At 29.7% G+C, this 14,741-nt stretch overlaps 1 protein-coding gene and 1 long non-coding RNA gene across 2 annotated transcripts in view; one reads left to right on the top strand and one right to left on the bottom strand.

The window, feature by feature from the left end:
* Window positions 1–14,741, top strand: part of LOC142323039 (scoloptoxin SSD14-like) — a 144,540-nt gene that overhangs the window by 67,602 nt on the left and 62,197 nt on the right. Inside the window, exon 2 of the mRNA XM_075362133.1 lies at window positions 13,160–13,281. The gene's annotated coding sequence lies outside the window, so the exon portion shown is untranslated. The remainder of the gene's footprint in view (window positions 1–13,159; window positions 13,282–14,741) is intronic.
* Window positions 2,810–14,734, bottom strand: LOC142323040 (uncharacterized). Its single transcript, XR_012756011.1, has 4 exons — window positions 14,613–14,734; window positions 14,427–14,495; window positions 5,677–5,766; window positions 2,810–2,960 (listed from the first exon to the last, which is right to left on the bottom strand). It is a non-coding gene; the product is annotated as an uncharacterized LOC142323040 (long non-coding RNA).

The following is a 14,741-nucleotide window of genomic DNA, read 5'->3' as shown; positions in this document are numbered from 1 at the left end:
AAAATTGCTAATGTGTCCGGCAAAACAATTTCGTGTTTTTTGCTAACGTACGATACCGTATTCAGGCAGGTCTAGAATAGTTAGCGTGCGCGTGTGGCGGCTTCAGTCATTAAACTAGTCAGTGTGCTTGTGGCATATCTGATTCCATTGTTATGTACCTATAAAGTCTAACTTTCTTTGATACGATTTTCTAGGGGATGAATATGCAATACAACAGTAATCGTACTTCGATGAAATCGGTGTTTTATATAATCGCAGTAATTTTTTTTTCTGAGCCCCAATTCATTTTTATTAAACATTTAATACGTTAGGGCTTTCTTGCATCTAAAACTCAATCCCTGTATGTGAAGTCTTCCGGTGAGGGATTTATGTAATAATTTATCTAAAAAGCGAATATTATCTTCTTACTGATTAGGATGGCCAAAAGAGGATTAACATGGGGAGTTCTTTTCCAATAGAAGTGTACATAGCACATTTTCTCTGGTGAAAATTTGAATCCGTTATTCTTTGCCATTTCTTTAATCGCGGTTATCGCTCGTTGCAATTTCTCGTTCACTATCTCTATATTGTTACTAGCATATACGATTGCTAGAACATTGACGTAAACGCTTTTGCTGACTTCTCGTGTAATGACTTGCATCGTTTTTTGATGATGACTGTAAACAAGTAACGCTCAACGGAGAGCCTTGTAGAATGCCATTTTCTAACCTTTTTTCTAACAAGTATTCATTATATATATTTTCAAGTACACGTACTTGAAAAGTACGGTCTTTCATGTAAATGTCAAGTATTATCGGTAAATTTCCGTGAATGCTCCATTCATGTAGTTTAATCATTATTCCATATCGAAAGCCTTCTACAGTTCAAAGAAGACTCTGACGCTGTGTTTCGTAATGATGAAACTGGTTGTATGCATTATTTTCTAAATTGATCATTTGGTCAGTAGTTGATTGGTACTGTCAAAATCCTGCTTAATGCGAGGATAAAAGACTGTCTCATTCTAAAATCCAAACAATCAGTTTTTCGTCACTTTTTATCATTTTTTCGAAGTATTTTTTCAATAGCACATGTCAAGGAAATAGAACGGTAACTATTGGGATCGATCAATTTTACCGTTTTTTGGAATTGAAACAATATATATTTCTTCCACTGCCATGGCTATATCCCATCCTGCCATATTTTATTATACAATTTTAGCAATCTAAGTTTTGCAGTAGTACTTAGTTGTTTGACTACGACGTATTTCGTTCCGAACAGAGTCTGTATTTCTGATTTCTCCAACGCTTTTAGAAGTTAATCTAATTTGAAAGTTACATTGTATGAGAAATTTATTTTGATTCTAAAATTTAGATGACCCTTAAGTTCTGTTTTTTTTTATTTTAAAAATATTCGTCATAATTGACTTCTTCAAATCGATCGGCTAGAAGTTCAGCAGTTTTTTTTTTTGGGGTGGGGTTAATCCACTAGTTCAACATCAGATTGAAGGCAAGTTACGGAAATAAACTTTGAATGCCTGCAGACGGCACTTTCTTTCAAACGTCTGCCGCTGTCGTATTTCTGCTAATAAATGACACGTATTGTTCACAACAATTTTTTTGTACCTGTCATAAGATTTTGGCGTACGCCTGAAAACTTAAACAGGTGATTCTTGAGGCGTTTTTTAAATGCGATTTGAAATTCCGATGTTCGACGTTTCTTGAAAGCGTTGGGTTTTTTTACTTCTTTTTTTATCGCTTTATGTGTTCTTTCACGGCATGAAATTCCACTTAATAGAAATATAATTCATTTTATTTCCATAAAACTGAAATTTTCAAGGTAAATTTTTTCCATGAAAATTTTTGAAATGGAAATTTTTTCCATTCCATTTCACGGGGTGGATGGATTCTTGAGTTTTGTAGAGGTTGTGGCAATATATCTTAAAGCCTAGTCAAATGTAGCATCGGTTATAGTGTCGACATCATTTTCGATAACACAACAACAATAACAGTTGTTTCGGGGGATTATTTATGATGAAGTTTCGACTTTAGGACTGAGAGAACAATATAGACTTATTAAAAGGTATAGAAGTTTTAGGTCCATCGGTAATGGAGTAGCCCAATCACCTCTGTGTAGTTGCCTTGAGACGGCTAACGACATATCTTTAAAAATTGACTTTTTAATGGAAGAATATCTAAATTTAAAAGTCAACTGTTTAAATTATAATGTAATGGAAATGTGAGACATATATTTGTAATTTCTGTAATCTATTTGTATTCGCATTTTCTATAAGTGATCAATGTTTCTCTGTATAATTAATTGATCTACGGTTGATATTTATTTTTATTATGAAGACTGTGATAACCGGAAAAGATGTAAAAATTAATTTTTTTTGTAATTGTTAATAATTACTTTTGAATAAGGGATTTACTTATACTAAAGCTTTAGGCCGTTCTATTGCACCTGTCGCTTTTCTGATTGGTGAGTCACACTTACTTATATTTAATAGTAATATTCACAGTGTTTTTAATTTTGTTTAATAAAATTATTAACTTCAAGACACCAAAATATTGTTTGATTTTATGTGTTAGTAAAATCAAATAGTAATAAAAAAAAATTTGTGTTTAAAAAATTTTAAATGTATAATTTTTTTTGAAAATTAAATAAATTTTATTTAACTTAATTTTATTCTATTATTTTCATTTAAACATTTTTTTGAACATGAGGGGCAGCGCTGAGAAAGTTTCGGAATCATTTGTTAGCATATTAAATTTTCTATTTCATCTAACATATTAGGATGATGATATAATAAAAAAAATTCATAACTTTCGGCTAAAATTTGTACTATTTTTTTTTTCTATGTAACAATAATAACATTATTTATGATTATTAATTAGTATAAATGATTCTACAATTCCAGTTTGTCGATATTAAGCCTTTAATTGAATAAACAGAATGACAAACGTTAATACTAATCCCATTCCCTGAAAAAAAAGAAGATAAATTATAGTTAAAATTGTATGTTTTCTTAAGTAATAAATTTGTGTAATTTAGAACCGATAACTACGTAAGTTACAGGACATATTAGGTTGTCTAAAAAGTATTGAGCCTTTGGAAACTAAAACTGAGAATACATTTAATGCGACTGGGAAATAACATTATGAGACCATATATGCATCTTTTTTTTTTATAACCTGCCATTTTTCTGGCAACACCATAATCCCGCCGCTATAGAACTTCTTAAGTTTCCGGTCAAAAAATTGTCACGCGTGGTTTTTACAGGCTTCTTTCTTTTTAAACTAACTTAACACCATTTACGGAGTTCTGCAGAGACAGCAACAAATGATAGTCTGTCAGTGCCAAGTCCAGGCTATACGGTAGATGCATTAAAATCTCCGTCAAATTCTATCGATCCTGATGGGGTGTTCTTAAAGATGTACACGGTCTGGCGTTGTCAGCGTGGTATATGACACCCTTTTTAGGTCGTTCCGTTTGAATTGCTAGGTGAAATCACGCTAATTTTTGGCAGTATAGGTCTTAGTCCATCGTACTATCTGGTAGCAACAGTTTGTGATGCACGATGCCCTTCAATATCGCCAAACGCACGGCATAACCTTTCTGGGCGTCAGTGTGGGCACAGACTGTGGAGTTTCTGCTCGCTTCGATCACGATCTTTTTACACGGTTTTGTCGTAGGTTATCCACTTTTCATCACTCGTGATCAACCGCTTCAGAAATGTCTTGATTTCATTACGTTGCAGTTGAGATTCACAGATAGAAATTCGAGGTAAATTTTTCTGAGTCAGATCATGTGGTACCCGAACATTGAGATTTCTCTAAACGGTGCATTTTTTGACGGTGCATTTTTAGGTCATCGGTAAAGTCTTGAATGCTTACATGTCGGTCTTCTTGATTTTTTTCAGAATATTATTCAAGTTTTCTGTGATCGGTCACCCACTGCGAGGAGCATCTTGGACATCGGATTTCCAGAATGCGACTGGATCATCTTTTGGCTATTGCTATTGATAACATATCTTGCTCGTAAACAGCAAACGTCTCTTCACAGGCCTGCGCAATATTTGCGTCTTTATTGAAGTAAAATGTATCGCGGTTTTTCGGAAATTTCAACCGTCTTCATGGCGCATTACCTTAAATCTCAATTTAAAAATTCCGTCACTTTTTGCACATCTATTAACTTCAACTGCCAGCTATTTAATGGCGTTCGGCCTGACCCACTGCGACTCATATACCCTGAGATTTGAGTCGCTAATGCTATCTCGTGCGCAAAAGACTCACTTCTTAGACTATATATTATTTAATGAAAAAACGTGAAACTCCTCTCGTAGGCAGAATGATACCTCTCGGCCTTTCATCCGGAGATCTCGGTCGTACATGGTGTTTTTCATACGCTAAAAATTTTCATTTTATATTAACAAGCTTCTTTGTAAGCTTAAACAAAAAGACCTTTTTGGGGTTCTGTATCGATACAAAGTTTTCTAAATCTTCTGGTCTCTAATCGCACATTCTTAGTTATCTCTGTAAATTTTAATTTCTGTCGATTTTCGATTTCTTTTCCTTTTGAATTATATTACAAAATATAATTTTTGATATTTTTCTAACTTTGATGTATCTGTAGTAATACTGAACAAAAGTATACTTTTTCTTACAATCTAAATAATAATTTTCATTTAAAGATCACCCGTTAAAAATAGAGAATAAATGTTAAAATATCACTAATCACTAAGATAAGACGTTACTTAATATTAATGTAAATATTACTCGTTAAATTTTAGAATTTAAATTCCCACACAGTGCTAGACCGGCGACTGGCTTCTTGCTACTCTCCCTGAATCAGTTCTTGAGCCGTGTTAAGAATATGTAACGGTGTTGAAGTTTAAAAAGAACTTACATGTGATCGGTAAAATGAAAATTGATTTCTAGCTGCTTTATTACATCCATTTTGTCAAAACTTTTGTTTAGCGGGTGTGTTTTTTCTATAGAATTTTTCTAGAATGGGTTTTAATATTCGATTTTTACGATTACTTGATCCTTGTTACAGTTTTATCATTATTATATTATCTTTTCCTGTATCTTTGTATTTTTTTAAACTATTTCTTTTTATCTGATTGATTGGAGTTTTTTCTTGTCCATGATTTGTTAGATTCCATTCATTTTTTTTTTTTTTGGTTCGTATTTTTAATTTTTTCAAGGTATTTTCCCTGAATTTTACTACTGTTGTTATTAGGTCCTACATTTCCATTCGTCCTTAAACAAAGGCTAGGTGGTTAATGTTTATACATTTATTTGAATTTTTTATTCTTGCTATTATACTTGTATGTTAAAATCTATTTTAAATGTCGTATGATTTTTTTTTAACATTTTACATTAAATGATTAACTTAGTTAAGGAAGCAATATTATTAAGTAGGTAAATGTTATACCAAAGTTACATGAAGTTTAACCTCTTTTTTAGCAAACGTGAGTACAAAAATATTTATTAATATATCGTTGGAAAGCCAATCAATCTACCATTTTTTTTTTTTTACATTGCTTTAGTAAGCAATGTTCAATAAACATCATCTGCAATAAGCTATGTTTAAAAAATTGAACCAAAAAGTGAGGTATTTTATATTCTCTAAATAAATTAAACCTTAAAAACAATACCTTTGTTTTTCTGGTTTTTTTTTTGGTTTTTTTATTACCTTAAAAATAAGAGTCATATCCGCTATAAAAAATCCAAATGCATTCACTTCAATTTTCCTCATTTGTACTTGATCCAGAAAATAATTCAACTATGAACAGAAAAAGAATAACAGAATCAGTAAAAAAAAGAAAATAGAAAGAAAATAACTTTTTAATTTCCCGACTATAGTTCTATTGCTGCTTCATAACTATAAAGAGAAGTACGATCGGTACTTCTCTTTACGGAAAATGTAAAAAAAAAAAAGTTATAAAGATTTCGGGAAGATGTATGCATAAATATACTTACCTTATTTTTATTTGTTTATTGTTATATTTTTTTTTTATTCAACTAAATTCGGCTCAACATTAATTCTTCGAAAGTGGCTTAAAGAATATATATATATATATATATATATATATATATATATATATATATATATAGAGAGAGAGAGAGAGAGAGCTTTGACAGCATTAGATTTTGGATAAAATTAAAAAAAGGGAAGGTAGTTTTCACTATATTAAATTTTGGTCTTTTTGTATACTGGTCGTAGAAAGTTGAGCTTCAGTAGAATGAAATTTAAAAGTTATTTAGCATCCCAAAATTTTAAGTCAATCAGATCCGGGATGAGGGATATCCAACATTATTTCAAAACACCCGTTTTTTGTTTCGATATCGAAAATCAGTCGGGTACTTTTTCGGGAAATGCCCGTCACAAAAATTAAGATTTTTTTTTTAATCGGTACAAAGTAACATATTCTACAATTATTACGTAAAATTAAGCAGAAGAAATGATGGTAAAATGATAAATACATAAAAGATACTTTTTAATGCAGTATTTAGTATTAATGATATAAAATCCAATGTAGTGTAAATGTAGCACAAAACTGCAATAATTATTAAACACTTTTTGATGTGTATATATATATGTGTGTGTGTGTGTGTGTGTGTGTGTGTGTGTGTGTGTGTGTGTGTGTGTGCTTGCGCGCGGGGTGTGGAGAGGTGTGTGTGTTTATTATGCGTGATTGCAATACAGAATATATAAAATAATAATTGAATAATTTATTTCTAAAATTCACTAGTATGTTGCAGCACTAATTCAAATAAATCTTCTTCATCCCTATATCTGTGATGCTGTAAGAATTCACAAATATAAGTATACATCAGTTCTTTCGAGGTGCCCTTTTCTTTTTTGTTACGTTATTTGAAACACATCCGTAAATTTTCATAATTTTGTGTATGTGCTCCGGTCTGGATATCCACGAAATTCTCCGAATGATTACACTGTAAAATGTTGAGAGTTATAGCCGTATAATTTGGGAATATCTTCATAAGATTTCAAATTCTCGGATATAATTAAAGAACCTTCTACAATGCAAATTTTAATATCAAGCAAAATATCTTTTTTTCGACCCGGTACAGCATACATGAAACATTCTCTTGTTACTCTGCATATACCTCTGAAAATCTATCGATTCGGCAGAACTCTTCCTCGATTATACTTTCGCTTGGAAAAACCGGATTCATCTATTTCGACAGTCATGCCCTTTTCTCCTATTTTCTGTGGGTTTTTTAACAAATTATCAGCACAAAATTCACGCAAGTAATTCTTATAGTTAGTTGTACTTTCCGTTTCCATTTGCAGTTCTTTCAAACAGAATTTCGTAGTTGTGTACTCATTAACCCGACAATAATTATATATAAACGGTATTACTTTTTCCAAAGGTAAATGAATTTCTTATAGCCGTGTAATAAAGGAATTTACTGACGGCAGCTTTATTACACACCCGTCCGATTCTCTTTGCGGTAAATTGTAATTTCACATTAGTTCTTTTACAAACTCTTGTTTCACGTAAAACTTTCTTTGCTTGCAAAGAAGTTAACTCTGTCTTTTCTTTACTATCATCAATAATTCGAACAAGCGATAAAAAAGTTTGTGGCTCCATAACTGTTGCATTTGCCAAAAATAGAAAAATTTATGTTATATATCAAACAGAAAATTTATATTTTTTGTACATCTAAAGGAAGACACAGCGTTAGTTTTATTCATACCTAAGCTAAGGTCTAGTATTGGAATCATTTGCAAGAAAAAAAATAACCCGATAGCTTCTGTAGTGAGTTAGTTTTTTGATGGTGCCGCAAACGTTATATTGAAATAAGAAAATAAGTAAATAAAATTATAAATATGATTTAATCAAGCTTAACCTACGGTCGGTTCGCTCGCTAGTCAAGGTTAGCAAGGGAAGCGAGCGTAGGTAAAGTTTTATTAGATTATATTTATAATTTTATTTATTACAAACTTATAATTTTATTGCAAACATAATTATCAGCAGACAAAGATAAACAAATGCCCTCAACGGATAAGAAACTGGTCTCATCGATCTTGTAAAGACCTTGACTCTTATCATTTTACCATCATTTCTTCTGCTTAATTTTACCTAATAATTATAGTATATTTTTTATCGATTAAAAAAAAAATCTTATTTTTGGTGGCAGACATTTTTCGAAACGGTACCTCTTGTTGGCCAAATTATATGAAATTGCACAAATATTTGACTATATATAATTTATAAAATTTTGTATAAATTTTATAAATTTGACTATATATAATTTATAAAATAGTTATTTTATAAATACTTTTTACAATTTAATAATTAGTTTTCTAATCGTCCATTATATTATGTCATTTAGAATAATATTTTAATACCGCTAGCATTTTAAGGATATATACTTTGATTTAAATTTATTTACTTTTTATTAAGTAATGAAATTAATCGTCTGAACTTTGATAACCAAAATTCGATTACAGAATGAATCCTTACATGATGTGAGTACACCCCCAACATTCATTAAAGGTTTTCCTTTAATTAATTAGTGGATACCAATCTGTTTTCACAACTTAAAGTTTATCCGTTGTTAATTGATTTTGTCATACGTTCAAATTGCATTTTCTATTGTTAATTTTAGTACAAAGGAGTAACACGTAAAGTAATTAATTTTGTTTAATAACTTGTATGTACATACATAAAACTTAACATTTTACCCGTTAACCTTAATACAGTTAACAAGTTTTGCGTTTATATTTTTTTAAAGTGAATTTTTCATTTAATAACTAATAATATGTAATTTTCTTTAATTATTACTTTCGTTAAGAAAATAAGAATTTTTAAGATTCTATCGATCTTCGATGTAAATTTGTGATATGAATTATAAAGGTAGACGTACTAGGACGAAATATCGATAAAATTAAATCATTATAAGACTTAAGTTTGCAAATTTAAAGATAAAAATTGTACTTTAACGAACAAAATGTACGCCTTTTAAAAATGAAGGGCGTAAGATTTGTGTCAAACTAGTGATTCCTATCTCTCACTTCCCCCTACCGATATTAACATCCACCGTAATTTAGCATTTAAAAGAAAATACTATTTTAAAGAATATCGTAATATATGTGCAATAAATATAACCAGAAATAAAGTAAACGGATACGTGAGAATAGATCACAAAAAAATCAAAAAAGTTGCTGATCATATCAACTCTGAATGAAGAGATAAAATCTTTAGACAGGGAAAAAGATTCCGCACTACCAAGCAAATAAGCGCTGCGCTATCGTCAAGCGATAATCTTGCACTGCTTTCATCGAAAAAAATTGAAAGTAATAATACAGAGAACGATATAGAAATTTTATGTCTTGTTTACAAAAACGATGAGACTATAATCGATCAAGAGTATAAATTAATATTAAATTTTCTCACAGCGATAGATATTTCAAAAATATATTCCCGAAAAACGAATTTGGTAAAGTACGCTTTGTTTGTGATCGTTTATAGTTTCTCAAATATGTAAACCCAACAATAATTTAGAGACGTATATTAAAAATAAAGAGTCATATCGTTTGTTTAATTTCATCAATATCCACACACTCGATCATCGGTATACAAGACATACTCATAAATATAGACATATTCACATATAAGACATATTCACATAAATACATGCGGTGTACTCCAGACAAGCCTATCTCAATTTTTTTTAAAATTATTTTGTTTAGGATAATTAATAGCGCTCAGCTTTGCCGAATATGTACAACAGCTATAAGGCTCATACTTTAATTATTGGATAAGAATGAAGTCGCTAGCTGGACTGGTAAAAAGGTAGAATCAAAGATCCTTACCGGTGATCAAGAAAGGTGTTCTGAGAGTAACAAAAGAATCTAATTAATTCGATGTAAACATTAAAAAAAATATAAGCACGAGAGTGATCATTTTGGGTTAGGAACGGACTTGAGATGAATAAGTCCAAAAATATATTAGAATTGAATTTCCTTCTAGTTACCTAGATTTCTCGGAATACTTGTAATTAGGAAGGTTCCGTCTTTAAAAAATTATTTTGGATGAGAAATTCAATTACTTATGTAAAAAACAGTATTGTTTTTCCTCTAAAGCTGCTACAGAACAAGGTAAGAATTGTTGAAAGAGTATCCTTACTTACCCCCATTTTTGGGGTCGCAAAGATGTTGCTGTCGTAGGTTCTCCTTACGTAGAGAATCTATGGAGAAGATTGCGTATGAACATATCTTCAGGTGAATCCATAGGTTAGCGACGTTATTATCCAGGCGATTAGTGACGACCCCCATAGTGTGACTGGAATTTTGTGGGGGCCTTTATATATCCGTACAAACTAAAAACCGAGTTGAGAGTATCTGTAACACTTTTACTCAAGAACCGGCTAAAGAAGTGGGAAGATGTAAAAGGGAAAAATGAAAACCTTAAAATCTTCTATACGTAATTTTATTTGTATCATATATAAGAATAAAATGCCGTTTACAAACTACCTTATAACGATTATACCATAAAAATATTTTTTCCTTCAAATTTTGTCTATCCTGTTGCAAGTATGCTATCTTGGGGGAGTCTTTTCCTGAAGTTCCTTGTAATATTTACTCGTAATACTTAATACTCTTAATACATGTCTTGTATAGACATGCTTTTACATAAGCCACAATTTTGTCAGCGTGATAAATAAACTTTTCCATTTCTTTCAGCCTGTATCTGGTCATAATTATTTATTTCCACAAAACAGGAAGCGTTTTCTTTTGAAATAGTTTCATTTTTTCTTTTTTGTATTTTTAAACTTGATTTTTTGTATAATTATTGCGATTAGAAAATATTTTTTACATATCGATTTATATATTTTTAGATAAATTTTAACAAAATTAAAAAAATAATTTTTTATAAATAATAATTTTTTCAGAAATGTTCCTTTTAAATTCGTCAGTACTTTGAGGTTTAGTTTTTAGAATCTACTTTTTTTTAAAGTTACTACAAAAAGTAGTATTACGGACTAAAAATCTGAAGATAGTACCGATCATGGAATATTTCCATTTCTTGAGGTGACGTAGTTTCCAAGCAATAATTGAATTATAACAACAAAAATGAAGTAGTGCGGTCTGTTGAACTGACTTATTTAAATGAAGGTGAATTAGTTAACGTTATTTTTATAACATCGATGTACGAGTTACAGTAACAGTTATTGCAGGATCATCCTCATTTTCGATGAAGTACGATCCAGTAATTTCCTAGAGTTAGACAGCATACTTACTAAACATTGATATTTTTTTGTGTTCATCTGATTGTGATTTTCTAACGCATAGTATTGGAATTTTTTTCATTTAAGTAAAAATTTGCTCCATCTGATATCCAAAATTTGAAAAAAACTTTGGTATTTTCAGTCAAATAAGAAAACTTATAAAATAGTATTTTCACAATTCTCAAGTGTTGAAAGTTCAACTCTTACTATTTATATTAGTAAATAATCAACTTTTTTAACAATACGCATCGTAAATTTGTACGGGATCTTTACAAAGGGTACACGGAAACTATCTCAGATCATGTTAACATAATGTACCTTTTCCAAGAACTATGTGACCGACTTTACTCAAATCTTTACCGGTTAAACTGTGCATTGTTTTCAAGACTATAACACAACAACAGTTTTGTAAAATATTAACCGGTTACGGAAAAAAATATTAGAAACTACCTATGCAACATTTTTTTTTTTGCATCAGCATTCATAAAAATTCTTACAAGCAATTTTCGGACATAAATCTCTGTGTTAAAATTGTGGTCTTAATGAGATGAGTGTGTCTGAAAAGTTTCATTCAAATAACCCAAATAGTTTTTGAGTAGAATTACATTATGTAGTAAAAAATTAGTTTTTCAAAACGACCGAAAACTAAATCCTCTTACCTTATTCCTTACATTCGTGTAGCAAAACTGAATTTTCTTCATCATCATCAATTGTACTTTCTTCATCCTCATCTGAATTATTTTCTAATTTTCTTTTTAATTGCTTCCTTCTTCTAGTTTCACGTTCATATTTTGATATTTTAGTTTCACAGACTCGCATTCGCTCCTTGTCTAAGCGTTTCTTTGCCTCGACCGTATGATACTCTGTATTAATTCCAATTTAATTCCGATATAGTCTATTATTTGGAACTTAAACACTTAATCTTGATTATATGATGCTACTAGAACATATATGTACCTTATATGGAATGTACCTTTCATCACAAAAATTCTCTTGAGAAATCTGGACCAAATGACATTGTTAAAACTCTCGTTTTGTTTCGAGTCTTATCATGAAAGCGCTTAGAAACAGGGGGCAGAAAAATTCTTGAATTTTGGTTTGATAACATCCACGACTGGTTTAAGAACCACAATTTTATGTATATAAATTTTACCAGAAGCCTGAACCTTTCTAAATGGAAACCATGCGTCTAAGCACATTCCATGAAATGGAGCTTAATCCGTTGATTTTGGATGAAAGCGTGCAGTCATTTTTTGACGTCTAAAATATAATCGACATATAATGATATTTATATCAATTTATTCATAAAAATAATCAAAAAATGTTAAAAATTAGTTTCCGTCTTTCCGGATTCCCCAAAACAGTAACTCTTAAAAGCTTCAATAATTAAGAGCGTTCTTGTTGATGTTTCTTTGAACATTTTTGATCCAGATTTTTTTCGCATGAATAGATCGGACAAGATCATGACCACAAAGATTATAGTGTTGGCGAAAATGATTACATAGGGGTGACATGGGCGTAGTCACAATTTGTGTTATACGATATCACAGAACATATGTTATGCATCGATCCACCGCTTCATTTTAAACGAATGACAACAATCTGGCTATGTAGTGGTACATGTATAGACATGCTTTTACGTAAGGTACAATTTACCCGGCATGATAAATCAAATTTTCCATTTCTTTCAAACCGTATCTGATCTTAATTATTTATTTCCACAAAACAGGAAGCGTTTTGAAATAGTTTAGTTTTTCTTTTTTGTATTTTTAAACTTAATACAGGTTTTTGTACAATTATTTTGATAAGAAAATATTTTTTACATATTGTTTTATATATTTTTAGATGAATTTTAAAAAAATAAAAAAATAAATATATTTCAAGACGAATGATTTTTTCTAAATTTTGTTTTTCAGATGACAGTAATAAAGAAACAAGAATTAATTTTTTCTCTTCACAATTATTAGAAGATTTGATTTTAAAAAAACAAATTATTAAGCTGTTTTACTGATGGAGGATGAACAACACATAGTACAAGGTATGTACAAAAATATGGTACTTGTAATTAAAAACTAATCCTAAATTGCTACGTTTTCTAACAAAATCATTTTTAATTTCTTTTTTTTTTTTAATCACTTTAATGATTTTGTCTCCAAACTGTATTTTTATTCTTAATATATATATATATATATATATATATATATATATATATATATATATATATATAAATTAAATTATTTATTTTAGCATCCACCTCTCAGGTTTATTGAATAATTATATTTATATTATTATATATTATAGTATTAAATTTCAAAGTGTTAACGCAAACATTATTTAAATTTGCTTTTATTTTCTCGTGATTTATATTGTTAGGTAAGTAAATAGATTATACTAACAGGTAATATAACAGGAAATGTGTGTGTTCGCGCGCTGTGTATTCAACATCAGAGGACTAGCTATATTTAAGGAATGCATTCCATAGGTTAAAAAAAAGAAAAATTTTCTAAAAAATATAGTTCTGAAAATCTTTTGTTTTCGAGTTATCGTTAAAAATACGGTTCCATCAGATTCAGTTTAAATAATAATAGTAAAGTCTGTTCGGTACTTACGTATTAACGCCACCGCAGCTAAGCTTTATTTAAAAACAAAGTAGTCAATCGGATTTCGGTGGAAAATGAACAGTCTCTTTATTAATTTTAATAAATGGTTATTTATATTTATTTATTTTATAAATATAATTTAACCAAACTTAATCTACACTCGCTTCGCTCGATAACCTTGACTAATTAACAGGAGTGTTTTGATTATTTAAATAATAAATAATTGCAATAATTACTGAATTTATTAAATAAATACTCAAAATTCGATGTTAATTAGACAAGGTTAGCAAGCGAAGCGAGCGTAGGTTAAGTTTGGTTAAATTATATTTATAAGATAAATAAATATAAATAACCATTAATAAAGAGACTGTTCATTTTCCACCGAAATCGGATTGACTACTTTGTTTTTAAATAAAGCTGTAGCTGCGGTGGCGTTAATACGTAAGTACCGTCTGTTCTTTATATTAATAATATTTAATGTGTTCATTTGTTGCTTTTTGATTAAGATGAGAAAATTTTAAATGATTGTTTTATATATATATATATAAATTAAACTTACTTATTTACTGAAAATTTTCCTTACCTCTTCTTCACTTTCCTTTTCCAGTATTTGTGGATCTACTCTTAATAATAATTCATTTGTATCACCGATCTGTAATTAAGAAATTTGTAATTATACAACAGTAAATTTATTAAGAAAATAATTTTGACGATTTAAATGTAATATGGAACAATAATTTAAATTTACCATTAGAAATATGTCACTTACAATAGAACAAATATTTAATATTACTGATAGCAAATATATTTATTTTCTTTTGCTTTTTTCATCGATGCAAGTATGCTGTTGTACTATACATCAAGCAAGTGACATTCAATCTTACTATTTACACACTAT

This window comes from Lycorma delicatula, chromosome 4, assembly GCF_047948215.1.
Source record: "Lycorma delicatula isolate Av1 chromosome 4, ASM4794821v1, whole genome shotgun sequence".
Taxonomy (NCBI): Eukaryota; Metazoa; Arthropoda; class Insecta; order Hemiptera; family Fulgoridae; genus Lycorma; species Lycorma delicatula.
Note: the sequence above shows the minus strand (reverse complement) of the source record. Positions and strands in the feature narration are given on the sequence as shown.